General features: G+C 35.2%; 3 non-coding genes across 3 annotated transcripts; 2 read left to right on the plus strand and 1 right to left on the minus strand.

The window, feature by feature from the left end:
* Nucleotides 1-2,075: 2,075 nt before the first annotated feature.
* Nucleotides 2,076-2,147, minus strand: TRNAC-GCA (transfer RNA cysteine (anticodon GCA)). Its single transcript has one exon. It is a non-coding gene; the product is annotated as a tRNA-Cys (tRNA).
* Nucleotides 2,148-18,844: 16,697 nt separating this feature from the next.
* Nucleotides 18,845-18,916, plus strand: TRNAC-GCA (transfer RNA cysteine (anticodon GCA)). The gene has a single exon. It is a non-coding gene; the product is annotated as a tRNA-Cys (tRNA).
* A 1,205-nt stretch (nucleotides 18,917-20,121) lies between these two features.
* Nucleotides 20,122-20,195, plus strand: TRNAR-UCG (transfer RNA arginine (anticodon UCG)). The gene has a single exon. It is a non-coding gene; the product is annotated as a tRNA-Arg (tRNA).
* The last annotated feature ends 6,720 nt before the right edge of the window (nucleotides 20,196-26,915 follow it).

A 26,915-nucleotide genomic window follows, 5' to 3' on the forward strand; every position in this document is an offset into this window, starting at 1 on the left:
TTATATCATTCCCTATTCTTGTCGAGCTCCTTATATTGGTGAGACCGGTCGATCCATTAACCAAAGGATTTGTGAACATGCTGCGACATCAGGCATGGAAGGTCTCGCTCCTCTGCTTTGGTAGAGCATGCAGAAAAAACCAATCATCACATCTCGATTGAAGAGGCTAAGGCCATTGCGAGGATTGACCATTTTCATTATCGTAAATTTAGAGAGGCCTTAGAAATTGAAAAAAAGACTTGTTAATTTAAATAGAGATGACGGCTGGAGTATCAACAGATGCTAGATCCCTGCACTTTCTTCCTAAAAAATTATTTTTATTTATTTATAGATTAATTAATTAATTTTTTTTGTTAATCCCCATATTGCTTAGTTTATGATTCTCTTAAATTATTCTTGGTAATATGAATAGGATTAAACCTTAATATTAATATAATATTATATATAATAATATTCATTAATAAGATTATATAGGGTTATGGATCCTTTCTCACCTGAGGGGGGATGTGAAAAAGAGAGCGAGGAGGGTTCCGTCGGCAGGAGGACTCGAACCAGGGCAGCCTAGGCCATCGGCCTAGGGTGCTGCAGACTAGACCTCATTTTGGATGACGAAGACTAGGAGGTACGGGGTGGGTCAACAAGTTTTCTGTGGAGATGGTCCATACAATGGCCATGTAGGCTGTGGGTTGGATCCAGGGTGCTCAATCTGCAAGGATCCCAAGGAATATGTTTACTGGGACAAACTTCATCCAACTGAGAGGGTACAGTGGATGATTGCAGAGGAGGTTTTGGGCAGGGATTCTTCCTTCGTTTCTCCCATGAATCTCAGAGGCTTGATCCAGTACACAAACCGCACCCCTTCCCCCTTTGATCCTTTGTTTACGTAATATATTATACCCTAAATTATTCATTAATCGAGCATGTCCAAAGGTATGAATCAACAATCCAACTGTATATATTTGTGATGTTTACTGGTGCAAATTTTTCATTTTTCCACAAATGCATAATAGCGAATAGATTTACCTTAAATTATTCAACGTCCAAAGATATCAATCAACAATCCAGCTGTATAGGTATATGTGTGACGTTTACTGGTGCAAATTTTAATTTTTCACAAAAGCAGAATCGTTGTCAGGGTTTACCGAGAAGAGTTGTGGCAGTGTAGGCGACTAAGCTGATTGAACCAATATCTCTTCTAAAAAATTCAACAATTCCAATTTAATAATCCTATCGGTCTCTCTTTGTACCTTTTAGGACAATTGCTAGTATAATAATTATTATTATATTCTGCTATATATTTCAGTATTTTTCTGGTAAATAATAAAATTTATTAAATTTTTCTTTAATATCTTTTTCGACACTACAACGATTTAAAGCATTGGTCTTTTTCTTTTTTCAATGTATTTTGCGTCAAATCACTGAAAAACGTTTCAACAATTTTCCGAAAAACATTTCTTTTAGGGTTCGTTAGTTTTTTTAAACTATAAATAAATTTAAATTTCCTTCGTCGAAATAATTTTGTGTTGATTTAACACACTAACCCTATTTGGGGTTAAAAAGGTGACCACAGTGGCCATCGAACCCAATTTTATAGGATGATTAACACACTCAACACAATTGCCCTAGAAATAAATACGACCACAGTGGGAGTCGAACCCACGACCTTTTGATCCGAAGTCAAACGCGCCGGTCAAAGTCTGATCATCCTCTCTAACTTTCATTATTTCTCCCAATCATTATGGATAAATATCTGTTCTTATTTTTCTTTCTGACTCCATTATTACGTGATGCTCCTTTAGAAAGGGCCCAACCAGCCTCAAAAGGGTGACCTGTGAATAACGCTTTTAAAAAGACCCACCAGCATTAGAACCGGTCTCCTGTTATCAACGCTTTCAAAGCGGGCCCAATCGGGTTCGAACCGATGACCTCTGGACAGCGCAACGCTTTCAAAGAGGGCCAAACCAGGTGCGATCAGGTGACCTGTGAAAAACGTTTTTAAAAAGGGACCAACGGTTTCAAACCGGGTTCGAATTGGTGACCCGCGACCAGTAAACGCTAATAGGGTTCGATCTAAAAGGGCCCAACCGGGTTCGAACCGGTGACCTCTTGATCTGCAGTCAAATGCTCTACCACTGAGCTATAGGCCCATTGTTTGTTGAAACCATTGATTTACGTTTATCTCTGAAATTTTTGTTTACCTACAGTCGAACAAATTTCGGGGCAGCTATTTAACGCCATAGTCATTGCTCATACACGCTTTACCAAAGTTTATGTTACTAATGGCCAACACCAGTAGGAAGAAAACAAAGAAATAGAAGAGAGTTTCTGTTATTGATGGCTAATACCAGTAGGAGGAAGACAGGAAATAGAAGAGAGCGCCGCCGCTTCCAAAGGGCAAAAAAAAAAATCCATATATTAAGCCTTCAAAAAAAAGTAAATGGAGGTAAAGCGTTTTATGTTTGGAGGTCCAGCATTTTATGTTTTGCTTACAAATTTTATGGTTAGTTTTTGGTGAAAATATAATATTTAGTTATTTCTTAAAATATATTTTGGATTAATTATATTATTAGTTATTGGTTGACGTTTTGGATCATCTAATGCAGTTTATTTTCAGGATAAAAATTAGATGGTTTGAAACATCGAATCAAATGATGTGATTAATTCAAAAGAATGTACAATTAATGATGTGATTAATCCGAAAAACATTCTTAAAACCGATATAAATTACAGAATTGTACAGAATTAATAATTGAAATTTGTAGTTTCAATAATTATTTTAGGACATTTTGAGCAAAATTAATCAGAAAATATACCCAAAAAACCAATATATAAACTACTTAAACTTTACTTTAAAATAAGCAAAAAAAAAAAAAAAAAAAACTTTAAATATAAATTTCTTCTTGTAAAATTGAAATGTTTCCCAATTAAATTTAATTATTTATTATTTTCTTCTCTGTATTGTATTTATTTAGATGTTAAATGAGATAATATATTTTTTATTATATTATTTGTGATGTATATTTCGGTATGAGCTCATTCATAATGGATCACTATATATCTTGGTATTACCTAGGTGGAAAAGTTGGAGGAATTGGCTAACATGACATATTTTAGTGGTAGGCCTTAGTTTGAAGATTTGGGTTTCGAAACCTTCTAAAGTCATTTGAGATATCAAATAACACTTTTTGGAGGACAAAACCTTGCAAACAAAGCTCCTAGCCCCTTGGTCTTATTCTACACATTGAGAACTTTTCAATGGTGTGAAAATCATTTTAATTAGAGTTTGTATGTAGAAGTTATGCTTCTCAGAATTTGACCTACCTTGTTGACCATCATGTTACTAAATAGCTGCCATGCCAACCCCATTACTCATCCATATGGACTTTCAAGAAGATTCTAAAGGGTCTAAGCCTTCACATCAATTGAAGGTTGAAGTATGCAAAAGCCCTAACTCTAGACAACTACTAGACTACATTAAATATTGAACTATCAGGGAGAGAGAGGGTTCTATTTTTTAGAATTGCATTTGTTTCATAGTTCAATAAAGCATCTAAGAGTGGGACTTGAGAGCATAATAGAGGAGAAGGAAAATTATATAATAATGATCCTGACCATAGTCTTAAAGACAACTCCATAGTGAGTGCTTGTTTTTTTTGTTTGTATTTTTATAATTACATAAAAGAGCACAAAGTACACACCTCACTTTCTAGTTGGGTTGTCTCTCATAACGGGTTCCCTAAGTCACATTTTGCATTTGTTTCTTGTGTTTGTTCTTTTATAATTAAAGGCAAGAGCACAAAGTACATGCCTCACTTTCTAGTTGGGTTGTCTCTCATATCAAGTTTCCTATATCACATTTTGCATTCAATTTTATGATTGATGTGTTTCTATGTTTGTTCTTTCATTTCTTCATTTCAGTTATTTCCATAAATTTGAGAATTAAATCAATTATAATAGGTATGAGATCTAAATAAATAAATTGAGTAATAAAAGATTTCATAATATTGCAAAATTTGTTGTAACAAGTTGTTCCATTGGAATATTCATACTATGTTTGTTCTTTCATTTCTGCATTTCAGTTATTTCCATAAATTTGAGAATTAAATCAATTATAATAGGTATGAGATCTAAATAAATAAATTGAGTAATAAAAGATTTCATAATATTGCAAAATTTGTTGTAACAAGTTGTTCCATTGGAATATTCATACAGTCTATAGATCAATAGAAACATTGCATTTATTAGTGTGAGTAAAATATTTGCTTCCCCACTCAATATTTTGTAATTTTTGTCTTTGTCATTGTTAATGTAACAAATCAGATATATGGTTGTTGTAAAAAGCAAAGCCAATTAATTGGGATGACATGGTAGACAAAGTTTAGAAAAGATTTGAACGTTAATCCTTTTGAGGTTTGTCACTGATTGCTCAAGTTATTTTTCTCAAACCAATGCTCCAAGCAATACATGTTTATTTGTTCTTGTCTCATCACCTCCCCATTGAATTATCAAGCAATTTGAGTCATTGAAAGAACCATTTTATGGGGATGTCTACAACATGACTCTAAATAATCATTAGTAGCATGGAAGAAATTATACATTCCTAAATATTTGGTGTGGTTGAACATAAGGCACATGAAATCATTTAACCTAGCATTAACAACCATATTATCATTGGTTATGTGTTATATTCTTTGTATGATTATCCCCACGAGTTGTACTTTTTACCAAGCGTAGCGAGGGAGTCACAACGAGTGTGGTGCCCCAAAAAAAAGGATGGATTTTGGCATATGTTTTTGGAAGATTTTAGCGCATGATTTTCACCTTTACCAGCATAGATCCATCTTAAATATGAATCTAATATGAGCCGAGAGGGATCCAATTTATTCAAGTGCAAATTTTTTATGAATTGATATTATTTAAATATTTTGTATAGTTATTTATTTTATTTTTATTTTTAAAAATTTAAAATTTTTTATTTGGGCCAACATGAGCAAAATTTCAACTTTGATGATGGACGGACAAGGTTACACATCATACTGGGTTGTAGAATGAGCCTCTCGGCTCAACTAGTTTTTTGTTGCGTGTTTCTTTTTCCCATGGTTTAGTAGCTTTGGTCAAGGAACTATGGTTATATTCTAATCCATGGAAAATGGATTGGCAATTTATGGATATTACGAGATATATGTATTGTATAGTAATACTATAAAGAAGAATATATATTGATCTTCTTCTTTCAAATCCATCACATTGGTAATTTTTGTGTTGATGTTGCAAACCAACAAGTGTGGTTCATCTTCAAGACTGTTTAATGATTTTTTTCGATATATATATTGAAAAAATCTTGTTGGTTTTCCCGATTTAGGATTCCAAGATAAAGTATTTGTATTATTGTGTGCATTTGACATTGCATATTTTCTATTTTAATTAAGAATATGTTTATAACAACTAGTGGTATAAGGTTAAAACCTACATTTAATATCACAACAATTTTGGCTTCAAGGGAATGCCTCTATGGCTAAAGGATTTGGCTCAAACCTGTGGTAGACATTAGTATAGTAGGAGATCTGCATAATTGATTCTTATGGTGAAAATAAATAACAAGCAATTCAAAGATAAAGATAGATAAATTCAATGGGCAAAGTTTTGAGTTGTGGAAGCATAAAATCGAATATTTGTTGGTGGAAAGGGATCAGTGGATCATTGTCGATCTAGGTTCGCCACCAACAGAGATGTCAATATAATATTGGACCAAGTTGGATCGAAAAGAAAAAAGCGCAATATGGTTTTCTTCTCAAATTCAACGTTACTAAACATTTCATGGGAATTTATAACACAGGCTTTATGGAACAAGTTAGGGGCTTTGTATCAATCTAAGACTTTGGTGAACAAATTGTTCTTGCAAAAAAAGATTTATAGCTTCATAATGAAGCATGGAGACTCTGTGACAAGACATATGAAGACCTTCAACACTATGGTAAGTCAACTATTATTTTTTGATATTAATATTTTAGATGAAGATAAGTGTATAACTTTATTGTGTTCCTTATCTGACTTGTGGGATAGGCTAGTTGTTACCATTGATAGTAATGCAACTACTTTAAAATTTGATGAAATAGTCTCATGTTTGTTATTGGAGGATATGAAACAGAAAAACATGGAAATTTAGAATACATCATCCTTGTCTATAAGAGGACAATCCTAGAATAGAAATAAAAATAAGTCCTTTAGTGAAAGATATAACTCTGAGGGAAGATCTAAATCTCTAGGAAAAAATTTTAAGGTGTGTTAGAGCTAGAAAAAAGAAGTGATTTCAAGAAATATTGAAGATCCAAAATTACTAAGAAATGGAAGGTATTTGCAGATGTTCCTTCTGTAGAAGCGAAAACCTCCTCAAATGAAGGAGGGGATGTGTACTTGGCTTATTCAAGTACATATATAGATCATGAGGCACTGTTGGTCGACTTAATGGCATGTTTTCATATGACTCATCATCGGGATTGGTTTTGCGAGTATGAAATATATTATGGTGTTGATGGTTTCCTAAGATATGACTTGATAGCCAAAATCATAAGACAAGGATACTTCAAGTTGAATCACATGGGTGGAAGGATTATAACACTCTTTAGTGTTTTGCACATCCCAGGATTGGACATAAATTTGATTTATGTAACCAAGATGAGCAATGTAGATGTAAAAATTATGTTTGAAAAGGATATTTTTAGGATGGCTTCCAGAGAAATGGTATTTCTAAGGAGAGTTCAGATTGGAGCTCTGTATAAGCTACTATGATGCATTGATAACTGTGATGGGTGCAACAATTTTGTTGTTCCTGAGAGTGGACTCAAAGAAGGAAAAACTCCTACAACCTTTAGAAAAAAATACTATGTTATGGCATCAAATACTGGGACATATCGAAGAGAAGGGCCTTCAAGCACTACACAGTAATGGTATGGGAGAAGGCATGTCTAATTTATCTATATATTTTGATTTCTATGAACCTTGTTTATATGGGAAGAAAAATAGGGTAAGATTCTCCTTGTGCTACAAGGGAAAAGGGAATATTATAGTTGGTATACAACGATGTGCTTGAACCTATGTTGGTTCCATCACTGTGAAAATCTATGTACCATGTTTCATTTATAAATGAATGGAATAGATGGATTTATTTCATCAAGAAGAAATACATTGTATTTGAAAAAATCGAAGAGATTAAGGCTCTTGTAAAAAATCAAACAAAGAAGAAAATTGAGGTGTTGAGGAAAGATAACGGTGGAGAATGTTATGGGAATGACTTCAAAGATTTCTATAAGAAGTGTGGTATAAAAGGGAACAAAAGTACTCCATGCATATCTCAACAAAATGGACTTGCAAAAGGGATGAATATAACATTGGTGGAGAAAGAAAGGAGCATTCTTAGTGGTGTTGGTTTAGGACAAGAATGCTAGGTAGAGGCAGTGGACAATGCATGTTATCTGGTAAATACATCATCCTCATCAATGTTGGATGACAAGGCTCGACATGAGGTATGACTAGTAAGAAACCTTCTCTTAAACATCTCAATTTTTTTTCGATATGATGTTTATGTACATGTCCCAAAGGAGAATAGGAGTAAGCTAGATGAGAAAGCTAAAAAAATGTATCTTTATTGAATATTAAGATTTTCTGAAAGGTTATAAGCTTTGGAACCTAGAAAATAAGAAGGTTGTATACAGTAGAGATGTAGTATTTAGAGAAATCAAAGATATTTTTAAACAAGAAGTCGTACCAAGGGAGAAAGAACTAGACAAGGTAGAGTTTGAATTAAAGGATGATGAATCAGACTCTACATAGGAACAAGAATGAAAAGAATAAGAGGAATCATAGACTTGAGAAATGAGAGGATCATTTTGGGAAAGAAGGTACCTAGAAAGCTACACTCCACCTAATTTATGTTCAAATTTTGGTTTGTTTATTACTAATGATGATCCTAGAACTAATAGGGAGGTAGTGGGTTTAGGTGTAAATCTCTAGAAAAAGGCCATTCTTGAAGATATGGCACCCTTGGAAAAGAATGAGGTTGGGATCCTAGTGGAGTTGTCGATTGGAAGAAATTACATTGGTAACGAATTGGTGTTTAAGAAGAAATTGAATGCAGAAGGCGGAGTGTAAAAAATACAATGCTCGGTTAGTAGCAAAAGGTTATTCCTAGGTAGAGGGAATTGAATTTGGTGATACTTTGTCTTCACCAAGTTAACTTCTCTTGGATTTCATTTATATGTGGTTATTGCTTTTGATTTTGGAGTAGAAAAGATGGACATGAAGACAACATTCCTACATGGGGATATGGGAGAAGAAATCTACATGAAGAAGACAAAAGGATTTACTTTGAGAAAAAAGAAAGAGTTGGTGTGTTGGCTGAAAATGTGTTTGTATGGGTTAAAGAAATCACTAAGGATGTGGTATAAAAAATCTGACACTTATATATTGGGATTTGGATCTACATTGACCAAAGAGCATCATTGTGTGTATTTCAAATTAGTTGGGGATCATATTATTTACTTGGTTTGTATGAGGATGATATATTGCTAATTGAAATGATACAAAAATCATCCAGAATGTGAAGACTCAATTTTCCTCAATATTTGACATGATGGATCGTAGTTCTACAAATTTCATTTTGAGAATGAAAATTAAAATATATTGAGACAACTTGATATTAAGTCCCTTTTCTTGGCCAAGTAAAAGAAATGTGGTGAGTTGCACCTTCTAACAACAACAAACCCCTCCCAAAGGATGCCTTAGACAAACATAAAACCCTAATGCTATAGGGATACATGTGATAGAAATTACTTCCTTTAACAAATATTTAGATGAGATTTTCCCCTGAAATTGTGCAAACGTGGCTCCCTCCAAATCTACCATAATTAACTAAGTTTGGCAGCACCAATAGGGAAGACCCACTGCATCACCTAAAGGCTTTCTCTATGGCATATTGAGTTTGTAGGTAATGATAGCAAATTAGTGAGGCTATTACTATGATATTTAATAAATGATACCTTTTATGGGTTCCATCACCTCCATAAAGAGTTGGTCTATGATCTTCACATATGAGTAGATGAATTCATCCAACATTTAGACATGCCTAGATTAGATGATTTTGGTATGTTCAAACTCATGACCTTAAAGCAAAGGAGAAGGAAGGTTATTTGACATTCATATATTTAAGGCATAAGGCTTTATATGAATATTGAACATTAGAAATCCTTGAAGATACCATTTATAACATTTTTATGCCATTTATGAAGAAAGAAAATACAACCAAAGTATTCCTTAAAGACACAACATGAATAAAAAATGGAATTGACCACCTCCTCCATATCAAATATATCTACATCAAGGCTATTATGGGGTATTGCGCACTAAGATTATGAGTGTGGTGAAGGGGTATTTATTCAATAGATAAAATATTACCCTTTTGTTCCTTAACGTTATCCACCATGTCAAGGATTTGTGGGATACTTACCATGAAAAGGACATAGAGACCACAACAATGTTGACATTCGTACTTTTTGGAAACCTTGAACACTACTGAGAGAGGGGGATTGAATCAGTAGTGTATCGAATACCAATTATTATAAAAAAAAATGTCCCTTTTAAATAATTACTGGATATGCATCATTTAACCAACAACATAATGTTCACTTGCAAATAATAACATAAGAATATGAATCATGTAAATTGAATGCACTATTAGTAAGAAACATATAACCTTCAAATCACAAACAAATAATCATCCCATAGGAACATCAGATGTTAGGTGGAAAAACCAACTGGGAAAAACCATCATTGTTGTTGTCTTCCTCTGGTTCTTTATTATTAAGAAAATTCTCTTTACATAATCACTGATCTCCACTATTGTGAAAGCCTACACTTGCAAAGCAACATGAGCCAAAAATCACTATGAATCCACCACTCCGATAAACTATGCAGGTTGCCACCTTCACTCGTTTTCTAGCCACCACTGGAAGGAAGCCTCTACTCCCTAAGCAAGTTCTCCAGCCTCTACTGGAAGGAATTCACTACTCCCTTGACAAGCCACCACTCGCCTACAAGCCTCTACACGTGACATTGAATGCCCCAACCTTCAAATCCGCATGGGCCTAATTTCATATATTTTCAAATTGCATCCCATGAACTTTACATACAATAAACGTGAGGCTCATTTCATCCAATTTTCGAACTAGATTCACTATAAAACAATCTGCACATATAACAATATCTTGCAACAATAAATTTCGTCATAAACACAATCAACAACATACATAATTGTTTCTCACAAACTCATCACCAACATAACAATTCTCAACACATAAAATCAACCATGTCTCAATAATAACAACCATACAAGACATAGATAAAATGCTACAACCATAAGAAATAAAACATTATATGCTTAGCTATGATACCATGCATACACAATGTTAGAAATACAAATGTGCCATATAAAACATGCTAACATTCATTCTCCATGGTAGCATCAATCTCCTCCATCAAATTCCTTCATAAACCTACATCAAACATTTTTTAAAGTGTGCACACAAAACTCTGAAATAAACCAATATATTATAGCTATGTATCTCCTCTCACCATTGGTTCTCTTTGCTCTACAATAAATTACTCTCACAATTGAACCAACCTATCCAACATGAAGTTGCATATTATAAATAAAATATCTGAAATGATCAAAGCAATAATCACACACAAATATGGAGATCCAAACACTTTTATTCACATTCTAGTATTTTTCACCTTGACTTGATCCTCCATCTTCATTGAATGGGAGACTCGTTTTCAAATTTTACCACCTTCTTTATGAAGGCCAACTCGAATCCACTCTAACCGCCAAATACCATTTGCAAATACCAAGGAGAATTCCCCTAGAATTGGTTGGAATGCACACACAATACGAGAAAATCCACTTATATGGAGTAACACTCCCCCTCCTTGCAAGAAATGTGTTATAATGAACCCTACAAAAGCTCAACCAGCATTATAAAACTCTATTTATAACTATTCACCTGCACTACCAATATTTCACTTGATGTTTGTAGCCTTCTTCCACCTAATTTTTAGCTCAACTTCAGGACATGAACATATAAACTTGAGACACTCTCATGGAAAACCATACATTGGACCAATAGAGGGCATAGAAAACATGATTACAAGTCTAAGCACTTGTTGACATAAATGGAAACACTACAATTCCAATAGTACCAACTTAAGGTTCTTTCATGGATGTTATTAAGGAACAATATTACCTTGTCGAGAGCTACAATGACTAGTACATGAGATGGACCACACTGTGGTAGGAGAGGGACCAAAAAATGCCAAAGTTCACAAATATCTCCCACACATTGCACACTAAACTAGGCATCAAGGAATTTGACCGACATCTAGTGCTCAATTACTAGGACAGTTTACACATATACATCCAAATATAAATGGATTTTCTATACATATCCACATTGGGAATATCATCTATGAATTCCTCATAGCAAAAGAAGGGAAAAGGAAACCCCAACCCACAAAACAAAGGATAGATCCAAAATGGACCACGCTAGGACAACCAATCTTAGTCGCAAACAAAGAACGATATTGGGAAGATGAGGAAAGAAATAGGAAAGAGGTGTGAGTTCCATAAGAGTCCTTAGAATAACACTAATGAATATTGCTCAAAGTAGTTATTGGTTTCCAATTTGAAACCCCTAGATTCATACGTAGGTTGTGACTATGAATCAAACATAGACAAGGGGAAGTGGATTATTAATGCAGATCCCAATTCCATGGTTGCTACTTCCAAGGTCTGGCCAAGTGAACCTAAAGAATCGAAGGAAGGTAAGTGTCTTTTTCACTCGTAAATGTGGGTGAATGGTGCTCTAATACACCTCATTTTCTATAGTGGAAGTCAAAATAACCTCATCTCAATAGAGATCATCAAGTAGTTGGACCTACCAACTACACCACACACGTAACCATACACCATCAAGTGGCTCTACCAAGGGGTGAGATATCTGCATCAACAAATAGTATTTCCTGCCCTCTAGCATTAAGCCCTACAAGGATGAGGTATTGTGTGATATTACACCCCCTTGAAGTTTGTGATATTATTTTAGGCTAACCATACTTTTCATGCTATGTATGCTTCTAGACAAATATACATGATACCAGAGGTGGCCCCGCCTACTACCATTTATTTGATCTCTGCTACGAAATGTAGAAAGGTCATCTCCCAAATCAAAAAAATTATCTTCTTCTTGATTTGCTCTCAAAGTGAGAAAAAGGTCGCAGCAAAATCCATGGCATCCACACAAGGCTGTTGGGTGTGGATCCTAATTATCTTCTATATTCAAAGGTATCGCCACATTGGACCCCAGTTCGTAACGTTGGCGCCCGTAAAATATTCGCTGCAAGGGGGGTCTAGGGCGGGTGGGAGGGGGGCAGCTGTGACCTTTGGGAGCCCCCCCCCCCCCCTCCCCTGGCGGGGGGATTGGAGGCAGCACCCCCGAAGCTAAAAATAGATGTAAAATTTCCTTGAAAAATGTTGTAATTTCATAGTCAATCTAGGTCGTTCATTAGGCGGAGATTAGACGGTAGAAGTTATGTTTAATTTAGGGTTTTTTGCCCTAAAAGGCAACACCTCGCTATATATGAGGGAATTGTATTTCATCTATGTAGATCGGTATTTTGAATGAGGAAGATAGAGGAGATTGAGAGTGAAGAGGGAATTACAACGCATCTGTTGTAGGTTGTATCTCTTCAGTTTGTTGGATAATATAAAAGGAAGGACTAGCTGTTTCTCTGTGGACGTCGCCCAAACTGGGTGAACCACGTATATCTGTGTCTCTCTTGTTTTATGCATTTTTTGTGTTTATATTTCTGCAATATTTTATGTGTTCCATTCCTCTATAATATATAATTTTTTAACAAAGGCCTCTCTACACAGCAATAAAAAGCAAACAAGCTCATGGAAGAATATAAATACATCTTCTCCTCACCCACTGGAGTACCTTTTCACTTTCAAGTCAAGCATCCAATTGATCTAACCTTTGGCGCACTTTTACCCGATGGGCCAACCTATCATCTCTTTCTTCTAGAAAATGAGGAAATTAAGTGCTAGATCCAAGAGTTGCTCCAAAAAGGGCACATCCAACTAAGCTCCTTTATCTATGGAAGCCCAATTATACTTGTGCAAAAGAAAGACAAGATTTGGTAACTCTACATTGATTACATGACCCTGAACAAAATCACAGTCAAGAATCGGTACCCAAATCCCTAAATTGAAAACCTTCTTTACTAGCTCAATGAGGCCAAGTACTTCAATAATATTTATATGAATTATTGCCACCATCAAGTCCCAGTAAAACAACGTGATGTATGGAAGACTACTTTCAAGTGCAAAGAAGGTACTTTTGAATGGTTGGTCATTCCCATTAGTTTGACTAATGCCCCAACTTTCACAAGGCAGATGGATGACATCTTGCAACATTTCACAAATTCTTTTGTGGTGGTATATTTAGATGATATCTTCATATTCAACAAGAGTTGGGAACAACACTTTCAACATATTCAATAGGTCCTTCACACTCTATGGCAGCACAAGCTATATGCTAACTTGGAAAAATGCTTCTTCAACATGAACATGGTCTAATACCTAGGCTACATTGTTGATGAGCATGGTGTGCATGTGGATCTAGCCAAGATTCAAATCATTCGTGAATGGCCAACCCCGACGACACTAACTAAGCTTCAGATTTTCGTAGGCCTTGCCAACTTCTATCATTGGTTCATGTTGGGATTATCCAATATTACATGGGATCTTAGCCAAGTTACCAAGGGAGGTTGCCTAATGCTCTCCTTACTTGATCTGCAATGACCTTTTGATATTGAGGCAAACGAGTCAGGTTATGTTGTGGTCATAGTTCTCGCTCAACACGGTCATATGTTGGCCTACCATAGTGAGATGCTATCAAATTATATACATAAGTACCCCACCTATGACAAACAAATGTATCCCATTGTAAAATAATGCAACCAATGGAATCATTACATTCTTGGGTTAGAGACAATCATCTAAACTGATCATAGGACTCTATAGTTCATGTAGACACAAGGGAAATTATAGAATGACCAACATCACAAGTTGTCCACATACATGTATCAATTTCATCTCAATATAAAACATAAGATAGGGAGCACTAATAATGGTTTTTGACTACCTCAGCCGACTTCCAATTGCATCGCTAAATATGGTGCTCCACTCATGTATACATGAGGCCTCCGAGTGGCCCAAACTCTATGAGAGTGATCCCAAATTCGCTACCACCTACCAGATGTTTGGAACACTCATCACTAACTTTCATCTTCAAGGCAAATTATTATGTCATATAGGCCATTTATTTGTTTCTTCACGCGAGCATCCAAAGCTACTTTGGGAAGCTCTCTACGACTGGATGGAAGGACACTTTAGCATGGAAAAGACAGTAACCATGCTACAAAAGTGTTTTTATTAGCCAAAAATTTGATAGGATGTCAACAAGTATGTCTACACCATTTCCAAACTAGACACTAAGAAGTAAATCTTGTACACCCCCTCTTCTTAATCTCGATAGGTCGTAGGAATCCATCTTGATGGACTACATGTCTGACATTCCTTCAACCAAGCAAGGAAATGACTATGCCTTCATGTTTGTTGATTGATTTTCTAAGATGACCATTCTAACAACCTACAACACAAATATCACAGTGGAGGCCATTTCCAAGCTCTTGTTCAAACAAGTGTGGGTACATTTTGGGATATCACAGAGCATCATACCAAATCAGAATAGTAGGTTCTTAAGCACATTCTAGTTGAGCCTCTTATCGCTATTGGACACCAATCTCACCAAATCCATTACCTTCCGCCCCCAAACTGATGGCCAAAAAAAGGTCATCAACATGATGATCATCAATATCTTGTGCATGTACAACTCCAAACATCCATGCACATGGTATTAAAGTCTCCCCTATTTTCAACACAACTACAACAAAACCCTCTATAACTTGACTAATCACATCCCTTTTCAGGTGGGATTGGGATTTCAACCATTGGGTCCTATTAATGTAGCATTATCCCTTACATCCACAAAGATGGAATTTTTCCGTGCTCACTCCGAGGCCAAAAATTCCACCAAATTCATTGAACAGATCCAAAACATCCCTCAATAGGTCCATGATATTTTATATAAATCTAATACTAAGTAAAAGCAGTGTCATGATCAACATGGAGAGCCACACAAATTTCAGGTGGAAAATAAGGTTTGGTTGCATTTGCAGAAAGGGAACCTTACAAGACCCCATCAAAAGCTTCATACAATTTGTATAGACGTTGCACCATCACCAAGGTTATTGGTGACAATGATTTTGAGCTAAGTATTCCCCCCTTCCTTAGATTACACTCAATGTTCAATATGGACCTCCGTCAGACATACTTTCCATCATTCTTGGAAACATCAGAGATATCAAAGCAGTTGACACCGACAGAGCTCAACCTAAATTGCATGGAATAGGAAACCATTGATCATATTATGAACATGTGGGTTTGGGGTCCTCGCCAATAGAGGATCAAAATTTATTGGGTTATCAAAGTAGGGAAGCTCCCACGCCAAAGAAAGTGGCTCATCCAAGGTTAGGTTCAGTGTAAGTTTCCCCATTTGATGGCTACATTGAACAAAATGGAGACCATTTCTTCCTAAGGATGGAGAACTGATCTAGGTGGATATTGGTGGCTAGCCACCTATTCCACTAATTCAAAGCATAATTATCCATCTTCGAATTTTTTCTACATTTTTTTGGGTCTTGAACTTCCAAGGGAATTTTGAAGCCTCAAAAGACATTTTTTTGACATGGTAGAGACCCATTAAATAACATATGCATGATTGTAATGTGTAATTTTTGGTTATACCTTTCCAATGGGATACAAATCACACCAAACAAAGATCGTATGCAAAATTTGTGACCTTGTGAAGTTGTCATACCAAATAACCCCATCAGGGCCACAAACCGTTTCGTGTTTTATCTCCTTGAATTACGTTTTTGGATGTTTATGGTTTCATCATTGCTTATTTATGTTAAAAATGGCCTTTCGACCCCATTGTAATGCACTCTGGTTAATGTGTGTAGCTATCACATTTCTTCTCAAAGATAAGCTACCACCATTTAAACGAGTTTGTTTCATTCCTCATTTTTATGGTTTCAACATATTCCATTCATTAATAGAAGTCAAGTTTTATCATATCTATATATATTTTTTATAAAACTATAGTTCATTTCATTCCCTTCAAAAATTTTCATCGTGAGTGAACGAGGATCTACCCTCATTGGATCATAGTTGCGATTATTTCCCATCCTAAGAGGGAACACCCTCCAAAAAGTTATTTTCCTAACCTCATTTACCTTGATAACATCCTTTTGGTTCACTCAATATATGCATATTCATATTGAATTATGGTATAACTGCCTCTCATCCTTATTAATGATGAGGATTTTCAACCCTCTCATTAGATAAGAGTTGTCTCTAGAAGCTAGTAGAAACTATTCATCCCTCCTATTCTTTCTCCTACTCCAACAATTCATTGTGTGCATTCACTTACCACTTCTTATTTAATCATTCAAATCCTTTCTTCTAACGCCCCCAAAATATCCTTCATGCCTTTCCTTAGTTTTTTCCCTTACTAGGGGTGTTGCATGGTTAAGGACCTTTCTCAGTTCTCTCTTGATCTTACTTGATCTTATGTTTCCTCTCCTTTCTTCAACCCTTTACACATCCCTTATAGTTAGGAATAGATGGTTAATAGAACCCATTATTTATTGAAATATAATGCAACCACCTCCTAATCCAAAGGTTCATTTTCGATCGTAGATCTACCCTTAATATCATAGTAGATATTGTCTATCATGTTCTTGGTGCTACTCACTTCTCTCTTAGACCTATAGGGTTTCAAAAAATCCAAGATCAAACCTCTCAAGGCCATTGATTTTATCCCCTTGGCCTTAATATTTTGAACACCCATTACTCAAAACTCCTAGGAGACTTGAAGTACAACTTACTTCATGGATCCCTTGGTTGGATGTGATGATGGTTTTTACCTAAACCATCATGAGTGAGTTATTCTTCCATGACATGAATACTATTTCATTTGGTGGGATCCAAGTCCCTTCTATACAACTCCCCCACTTTATGACCTCCTAACTCATCCCAATTAACTAGGGGTATTGTCACTCTTCTCTTGTCATGTGTCTCTATCTCCTAAACACTTCAGGTGGGGCCCCTATTTATCCTTAAGATATTATCAATAACTTAAGGTTGCTTTTCTAACTTCAAAAGGTTTCCATATTTTAATATGGATTCACAAAATTGAAAAAATATTTATTTTTAATTGAACTTTGTGGATATATCTTGGACCTCTTTTTGTTACCACTAATTGTCCCCTACTTTAAAAGCCACTTGGACCATTCTTGGATACTCAAACCACTCTATATAGTAATCTCTTGGATACCTTAGCTTTGATGCCATGTTGAGAAATCAATAAGTTGTAGATTATGGTTGATTCCTTTTACTTGATAATTACTTGTGAGAGTTTGTTGGCTTTTATTACTTTATTATGTCTTCTTCATCAAGCAATTACCAAAAACATAAAGTGCATGAAGATCACGAGAGACAAAGAACACAATATTTAGGCTCCAAGCTATGGAAACACATCATAAGGGGGAAACGAAAACAACTTCTCTTCTTATAGAATCAGATCAAAGTGAGACATCCAAGACTCAAGACCAAGACCTCCACAAGGAACCAAGTCAACCCTCCTTCAGATCTCCTCCAACCAAACCAAGTCAACAAGAATCAAAGTTGGTTAAACCTCTTCAAGTCAAAATTTCGATATTATCACTTCGAGGAGTTACCCCAACACCTTCGCGGAAACATAATTTTGGCTTATAATTCACAAAGTAACCCAACAACTTCACATGTGTGGACAAAGACAAGCAAACACTCGAATTTTTCTTCCTTTCTTGGATTCTTCTCTCTCTTCCTTTTCTTTCGCACTTCTTCTTCTTCTCTCTTGTTCAAAAATCGAATTGTGAGTGAGTGAGTAAATGAGGTTGAAGTCTCTTCCTTTTATAGTCATCTAGGAGGTTGAATTAGGCATCATCAAAGTTGGCTTGGTCTTGTGGGACAAAATGACTCTTTTTGACTCAAAAATAATATTTTTCTTTTGTTACAAAATAGTCCAAATGAGACTTTGACACATGATAAATTTTATGCTTGACTCAATAAACCCTAGAAGCATGTAAAACATGTTTTGACTAGAAAAACAATAATAATAATAATTTATTTTTCTTCTTTTTGCTTTTTACAAGAAACACATATTGATACAAGTATAAAGATAATTATGAAGAGCAAACCTAGTTACATTTTTCAGCAATCAGGTCGTGACCTTGAAACAGTTAATGAGAGACACTAAGGTGGCAATAGAGATAATGGTTCCTACTCCATTACAACCAAGGCAGTCTGATGAGGAAAATGAAGAAATCAATCTTGAACCTGGTTTGAATAATGCAAGTTAAATTGCTTCTTGTCTTAAATCATGTTATGCAAATATGTATTATTTTTAATAGTCTTATGGAAGATTTATAAGCAATGTCAACTTAGAGTTGCAATATGTAGACAATGTAATAAGAATTTAAGTCTTTCTTCTAAGAATTTAGGTTGCCAATCAATTTAGAGTTTACCGCAAGATGTAAAATAAATCAAAGTTATAACAACGTGGATGGGCCTATAGCTCAGTGGTAGAGCATTTGACTGCAGATCAAGAGGTCACCGGTTCGAACCCGGTTGGGCCCTTTTCCCACCATCGTTTTCAGAGCAATAGACGATGAGAGCAGAGGTTGGGCTTTTTAAAAGCGTTCTCACAGATAACAATAGGCAGCATCGTTGTTCAGAGGTCAGCAGAGGTTGGGCTTTTTAAAAGCGTTAGGCAGCATCGTTGTTCAGAGGTCAGCAGAGGTTGGGCTTTTTAAAAGCGTTAGGCAGCATCGTTGTTCAGAGGTCAGCAGAGGTTGGGCTTTTTAAAAGCGTTAGGCAGCATCGTTGTTCAGAGGTCACCTGTTCGAACCTGGTTGGGCTCTCTTTAAAAACGTTCTCACAGGTAACAATAAGCAACATGTGATAACGCGAGCAGAAGTAATCGTCATAAGCAACAGACGATGAGAGCGGCTGGGCTTCTTAAAAGCGTTCTCACAGATAACAATAGACGATGAGAGCAGAGGTTGGGCTTCTTAAAAGCGTTCTCACAGATAACAATAGGCAGCATCGTTGTTCAGAGGTCACCTGTTCGAACCTGGTTGGGCTCTCTTTAAAAGCGTTCTCACAGGTAACAATAAGCAACATGTGATAATGCGAGCAGAAGTAATCGTCATAAGCAACAGACGATGAGAGCAGAGGTTGGGCTTCTTAAAAGCGTTCTCACAGATACAATAGGCAACATCGTTGTTCAGAGGTCACCTGTTCGAACCTGGTTGGGCTCTTTAAAAGCGCTCTCACAGCTAATGCGAGCAGAAGTAATCATGATAAGCAACAGATGATGAGAGCAGAGCACCTACCATATGATTAGGCGTTCTTTCTTTCATCGGTAGCTGGGATGATTTAGTAGAAATCATTGATTGCTGTACCCAGGTAGGACTTTGGTTTGTTTCACCAAATATAGATTTTATCATTCATAGCCTGCACATGCAGGAGTAGAATTGGAACAAATTATAATAATCTCAAACAAGCAAGCAGGAGTAGGATTGGAACAAATTATAATAATCTCAAACAAGCAAATCCAAGCTCTATTTTGAAATACCATGCACAGGGAACACATCACGCTGGCAAGCATCAGGAAACGTGTGCAGTAGAATTGGAACAAATTATAATAATCTCAAACAAGCAAATCCAAGCTCTATTTTGAAATACACCATGCACAGGGAACACATCACACTGGCGAGCACCAGGAAATGTTTCTGTAACATTATTGAAATTATGATTTCATAAAAGACCTCATCACTTCTGACCGCATAGCGCAGTGGATTAGCGCGTTTGACTTCGGATCAAAAGGTCGTGGGTTCGACTCCCACTGTGGTCGTACTTTTGGCCGAAATAATTAAAGATCATTGGTTCGACTCCCACCGTGGATGTGTTTTCTTAACGAATCAAATCAGACGTCCTGGTTCGACTCTCACCCTGGTCGTCTTTGTTGCCGAAATAAATCAAACGTCCTGGTCGTGTTTCTCGCTGAATCAAATTAAAAGGTCCTGGGTTCGATTCCCGCTCTGGTTGTGTTTCTTGCCGAATCAAAACAAACGGTCCTGGATTCGATTCCCACCGTGGTCGTGTTTCTTGCAAAGGTCGTCGGGTCGACTCCCACAGTGGTCGTGTTTTCTTGTCTAATCTAATTAAACGGTCCTGATTCGGTTCCCACCGTGATGGTGTTTCTTGCGAATCAAATTTAAAGGTCGTCGGTTCGACTCCCACGGTGGTCGTGTTTTCTTGCCTAATCAAATTAAATGGTCGTCGTTTCGACTCCCACGGTGGTCGTGTTTTCTTGCCTAATCAAATTACAAGGTCGTGGGTTCACTCCCACAGTGGTCGCACTTTCTTGCCGAATCAAATTAGAAGGTCGTGGGTTCGACTCCCGCTGTGATCGTGTTTTTCTTGCCTAATCAAATTGATTGAGCAGAGCTAACCAACGTATTTTTACCATAAATGACAGCAGGGCTAACTAACGTATGGCACATTTATTTACTTGTTTAATGTAACGGAGAGCAGGGCTAACCAACGTATTTTACCATAGATTGTAAATATATTTACTTGTTTAATGTAACCGACTTTTTCATGAGGGTAAATTTCTATTATTTTCTTATCCAAAATTAATTAGCATATTTGCAAATTCATTCCGAGAAATTTAAATATTTTATAATTTAAAAATGTTTAATTTTACCGGTTAAGTATGAGGAAGATGAGGAAGTGAAGTTGGGGTGCATACATTGTTCAGAGATAGGTGAGATTATTTTTATATATTATTCATAATTAATTAAGGAAGGATGTATCAAAGTTTCATTTCAAGTAAGTTAATTGTTATTGGATATATAGGGAAGATGAATTCTAAATTAAAATCATAATTATATTTTTGTGAAATTATTTATATAATTTTATGAAAAATTGATGACATTTATAGATTTAGTATGGCACATATAGATAATGGGAGATTGTAAATGTCATACAAGCAAGGTTATAGTTTTATCATATAATATCATATGTGAAAGATATGTTGAATATTACTTTATTTAACATAAGTTCCAATTTCACTCACTCAGTGCTATAAACATCTTTGAGCATGGGGTCCTTGAGGTATAAGATGATGCTTGAACAAAACAAGTCCTTAATCGAAAATTTCGTGCTTGCAAATGCTAACACCTACAAAGACCTTTGATCGAAAATAATCTCAAACCACAAACCCCAAAAGTATATACAACACCCTTCTTTGAGAACACATTACCATCACCATACTTACATGCAATGTAGCAAATGGTGTCAAATATATAAGAATGGGATGGGATCAAATGACAAAATGTAAGTTATGGAACCACCACAATATGGGTTTTTTGCAAAATAGTGGGTGTCGACATATATAGAAATTGAGATTTTACAACTAACCTCATATAGAATTATTGGGTAAAGAGTCACACAAAGTGCAATCACTTATACTTAAGCAAATCAATGGGAAAGACACAATACATATTATGCTCACCCAACATACATTAGTAGAATAGTAGTGATTAGAGGATATTCCCATTGAGAATTTATGTTATTGGAATTCTTAAAAGGTGCTACTTTCATACTATTATGTTTTCAAAAACCCAACAACTGAATCCTTGTCTATTACTTTTAGTTTTTTAGCTTCAAGTTGCATCATGTGACTTAAAAGCTTCCCAAGTTCCTTATCTACAATTTCCAATCCACCAAAAACCTTATAGCCTCTTGCAATTTCATATTCAGTGCTAAAATGAAAACTTAAATCCCCAAATGTTGACAAAAAATCCCTCTTCTAAAAACATTTATCTCATAAAATCCTCCCTCCCTCTGTTTGTAGATCTAACCCTTAATTGCTCAAATGCATACCATAGAGATTAGAGGCAAGTTAATAGACATGAGAAAATAAATCATTGCAACTCAAAAGACAATGAAAAAATTCTATTGAGAGGAAGAAACTCATATCATGGGCTAGGGACTTGGCTCGTTGGAACAACATGGTGGACCTTGTGGACACCATGCCCAAAGACAATTGTGACACTAACAAAATGGGTGAAATTAGAACTTATGAAAGATGGAGTAAAATTCAATGTATTGTCCTTCATTCATAATATTATACAATAAAACTACAATAAAGCTTAAATGACATTAACAATGGTTCATGTCCGTGCATGTCATACCAAATCTATAAATGCCATCCACTTTTCACAAAGATATAATGATTGATCCTCTTTTCACAAAGTTGCAATGATTATCCTTAATTTAGGGTTCACCTCCACTATATGTCTAGTGACATTGGAAGTAATCCTCCATTAACTATAAATAAATTATCCAAAAATAATCCTCTTATATTTGAGCACTTTATCCAACCCAACTTCACTTCCTAATAATTAAAAGTACACTAATTAGTGCAATGTATCCATCCCGAGTTCTCTCTTTCAAATTTATGAGTAAGTTAATTATTTTTAAATTAGTAAATAACTAGAACTTACATTTAATGTATCAACTTCTAATTATGCTAATAAATTTCAATTAGCAAATAATTTCAATTGTACCGAGAGTTGAGAGGTGCTCTACAATGTAAGTTAGGGAGAAGTTGTCACAAACAAATGAATAAATGATCCTTTTAAAACACACAACCATGGCCACACCCAAGTGCAGCATAGCATACAATGCCATAAGAATGGGGCAACATGACATAATGCAAGTTATGGAACCACCACAACATGGCATTTTTGCAATGTAGTAGGCGTTGACATATTTAAAAATTGAGATTTTGCAACTACCTTACATACAATGCCCTTCTTTGACAACACACGAACAAATGAACAAATTGTTGGAAGGTGTCCTTTTCATATTATTTTTCTTTGAAAAAACTTAATTAGCAAAGCCTTTTTTGCTACTTTTATTTTTCGAGGTTCAAGTTGTATCATGTGACTTAAAAGATTTCAAGCTTCAAGTTTCCTTCCATATATGCAATTCCAATCCACAAAAAAATTTATAGCCATTAGCAATTTCATATGTAGCACTGAAATGAAACTTTCAACCCCTAAAATTTGACAATAAATCCTTCTTCTACAAACATTTATATCATAAAAATACTCTCTTTGTTCATAGATCTAGCTAATAATTTCTCAAATCCATACCATAAAAATTAAAGCCAAGTTAATAGATATGAGAAAACACATCATTGACAACTCAAAAAACAAAAAAAAATAAAATTATCCAATAAAGAAGATAAACCACATGGTTGAAAAGCAATTGTTCCACATTTTTAGACAATAAAGGACCTGTTCCACATTTTTAGACAATAAAGGACCATTGTTGTAGCCTACAAAACAAACATGCAGTGATGCCACTCCCTTTAAAAATACAAGCAACAAAAAATATAAAACAAAAAAAAAGAAAACATGGAGTGATGTCACTCCTTTTGAAGATGTAATCAACATAAAAATACACAACCAAGGATAATTGTCATCCTTAATGCCCTCTAAATTGCAGGTTTGTATTTTATTTGTATAGTGTACTTTTGGAACATGTTATTTCACACCAGTCATATTGTCATACTATTATTATAACACTTATACATACTAATATTTTAATTAACATAACTAATTGTACCACACTAGTTAAGTATTTACACATTATTTAATTTCCTATATATTCAATAATATAGAGATTAAAATTTATTCTCTTCCATAATACATTGAAACCTATATTATTAAAAATAAAATAATTAATAAATAATATTTCCTAAACATATTATTTCACATCAATCCCCGAGAAATAATGAAAATTAAAAATTTAAGAACCTTGATTCATTATGACTAAGGCCTTAAATTTTAAGCTTTCACATTGATACAAAGGTTCACGGAGAAATAAGGAAAAATAAAAGTTCGAAACCATGGGACTAAGGTATACCTACTAGCATATCAATGATTGATGCTTTGGAATGTTAAGGTTTAGAACTCTACACTATGTTGATGTGATGTTTAGAAGGCCATTATCCACTAAGTGAAGCTTCAATCAGTTTTCAAATAGGTAATGGAACAAATGAAATAAGCTAATTGGGTAACGGTTAAAGAATATTTACAAATGGTTCCCAACATGACCAAAGTTTTTTAAGCCAAAAATGAATAATATGAAACATATAAATAAGAAAGGAACTCAATCTTGATAAAAGGAATGGGAGGGATCTCTCAATGCACTAGTTATGTTAATGAAGTCAATGATAACCATGTCCTTTTAAATTGTAACTTTGCAGAAAATGTTTAGAATAGGTGGATGGTCATCCTTAACTAAAGTGGCATTTATTGCTCACATGTTCAAACAATCACAAACTCTATTATGGGAAATCTCCCAACTTAACATATACAGAAGGTAGCTCCCTATCATTGGTTTTTATGGGAAATGAAGAATGATTGATTGCTTTTTTTTTCTTAGAATAAGTTGTTTAGAGAAAAATTAAAGGGGCTAATTTAAAAATAATATAGATAATAGTTATAAATATATATAGGATACTTTTTGAGGAAGAGTTGGATTTTTTTTTTTAAATTTAAGTATTGAGTTATAATTTTAATAAAGGGAATCAAATTGTTAGAAATATTGAGAGGGGTGAATCAATATTTCTCTTTAATTAGTTAATTTTAACTTCACAAAATTGTAATTGTTATTAGCATTGGATAAACATAAAGTAATCATTAACATCATTCAACAATACACAATAATAAAGACGGTACACTTTAGATTTTTAGGTGAAAACCCTTCCGAGAGAAAAACCACCAAACGCTTCTTAATATTTTGTTGAGAAATGGCAACAAGAAGTTCTAGTTTAATTTGTCCTTGAATTAAACTGATAATTAAAAGAAAATTCTATTCTCATAGCAACTTGTAAATAGTTAATTAAGTTTAATTAACTTAATTAGCTTAGGAATTTCGAGTTGAAAGTCTTTCTGAAGTCATGTATATGTTCTCCCTAAGTTTTAGGGGTCTAGTATGAGTTTAAATTGAGTTGGAAATTAGGTCACTCAATTTACTGAGCTAAGTTCAGTTAAATTAGTTCTAAATTATTTTTGGAACTAATAGAGGACTAATAGTCAATTGGTGCACTAATGCATCCACTAGTGCTACTCCAGTTAAATGAAGATTCCCTCACGAGAAACTCATGCATGTTAGTTAAGAGAAAGACCTAGTTGAGACCAGAGTGCAGGGACAATTTACTATTAGTGGCATTATTTACTGGAGTGTAAATATCATGCATGCATCAGAGATTGATCCTATGTTTGGATTGCGTAGTTTTGGAAGCAGGAATTCCCTTTAAATACTGACTATTCATCCTAGGAATTATGCAAGAGATTAGGGGTATGGAGAGCTACTGAATAGGCTAAGGATTTAACTTGAGCTAGATTGTGAGTTGAGAGAGTTGAGCATACTTGTGCGGAATTGTTCTAGTGAGAATAAGATTTGTAACTTCACTCATATTTCTTATATATGTAATACAAATAGCGAGGTTTTGAGCAGTGGCTTTCCCCAGATACATCTTGTGTTATGCGCAATTGATTTGTCTTCTTTTTGTTCATATTGTTTTCATCGATCTATTGGCTTCCGTTAGTTGAAAGTCGAAGTAGATGCTTGTCATGTGCTTTAATACATTGCATGAGCGTATGAATCTACAAGATTTTCTACATGGTATAGGAGCTGAATATAGTATACTAGAGGAGATTTCAAAGTTTTTCTAGTTTTAGGTTACAGGTGAAATTCAAATTTGCAATACATACTTCAGGATCAACAGATGGCATTCTACGATTTGTGGCTCGAGTATGCCTTGGAAGGCAGCTCGAATTTTATAGCCTGGAGGGATAGAATGGATGTTGTACTAGAGGATAATGGCTTGAAGGAATTTGTTGATCAAGAAATTCCTAAGCTAGCAGCATCGATGCACAAAATTTGGCCGAATGGAAGAAGTGTGTGGTGAAGGCGAGGCAGATAATACTTGAGGGAGTTCGAGACCACATTGTCTCGAGTCTCCATGGCAAGGAAACTTTGTATGCTATGTGGAAAACATTAATGGACTTGTATCAGAACAATAGTGACAAAAGGAAATTGTCACTGAAGGAAAAACTTCGAAAAATAAAAATGGAGAAAGGTAAGACTAGTCCAAAATACTTGACCAAGTTCACTCAATGTCGCGATGAACTTGGAAGTGTTGGAATCACAGTTTCCGAGGATGATATGGTGAGTCTTTCTCTTCTAGGACCCCCAAAGAGTTGGCATAGTTATTAGGACTCTGTCAATGGTCAAGGGAAGCTGCCAGATTGGGAACGACTGTGGTTAGATTTGATGCAGGAGGAAATCAGGAGGAACACCAGGGATGGCTCTTCATCAAAGATTGATGATAAAAAGAATAGTGCCTTAGTAATTAAGGCGAAGAAGGGGAAAGGGAAAGATTCTCATTCCAAATCATATTCTCATCATAGAGGTAAGAAGACAAACATGACGAAAGTTAAGTGCTTTCATTGTCATGAGATGGTCCATTTTCCTAAAAATTGTCCAC

This window comes from Pinus tabuliformis, chromosome 2_1 (assembly GCF_031772625.1).
Source record: "Pinus tabuliformis cultivar Carrire ecotype Pingquan chromosome 2_1, CPIR1, whole genome shotgun sequence".
Taxonomy (NCBI): Eukaryota; Viridiplantae; Streptophyta; class Pinopsida; order Pinales; family Pinaceae; genus Pinus; species Pinus tabuliformis.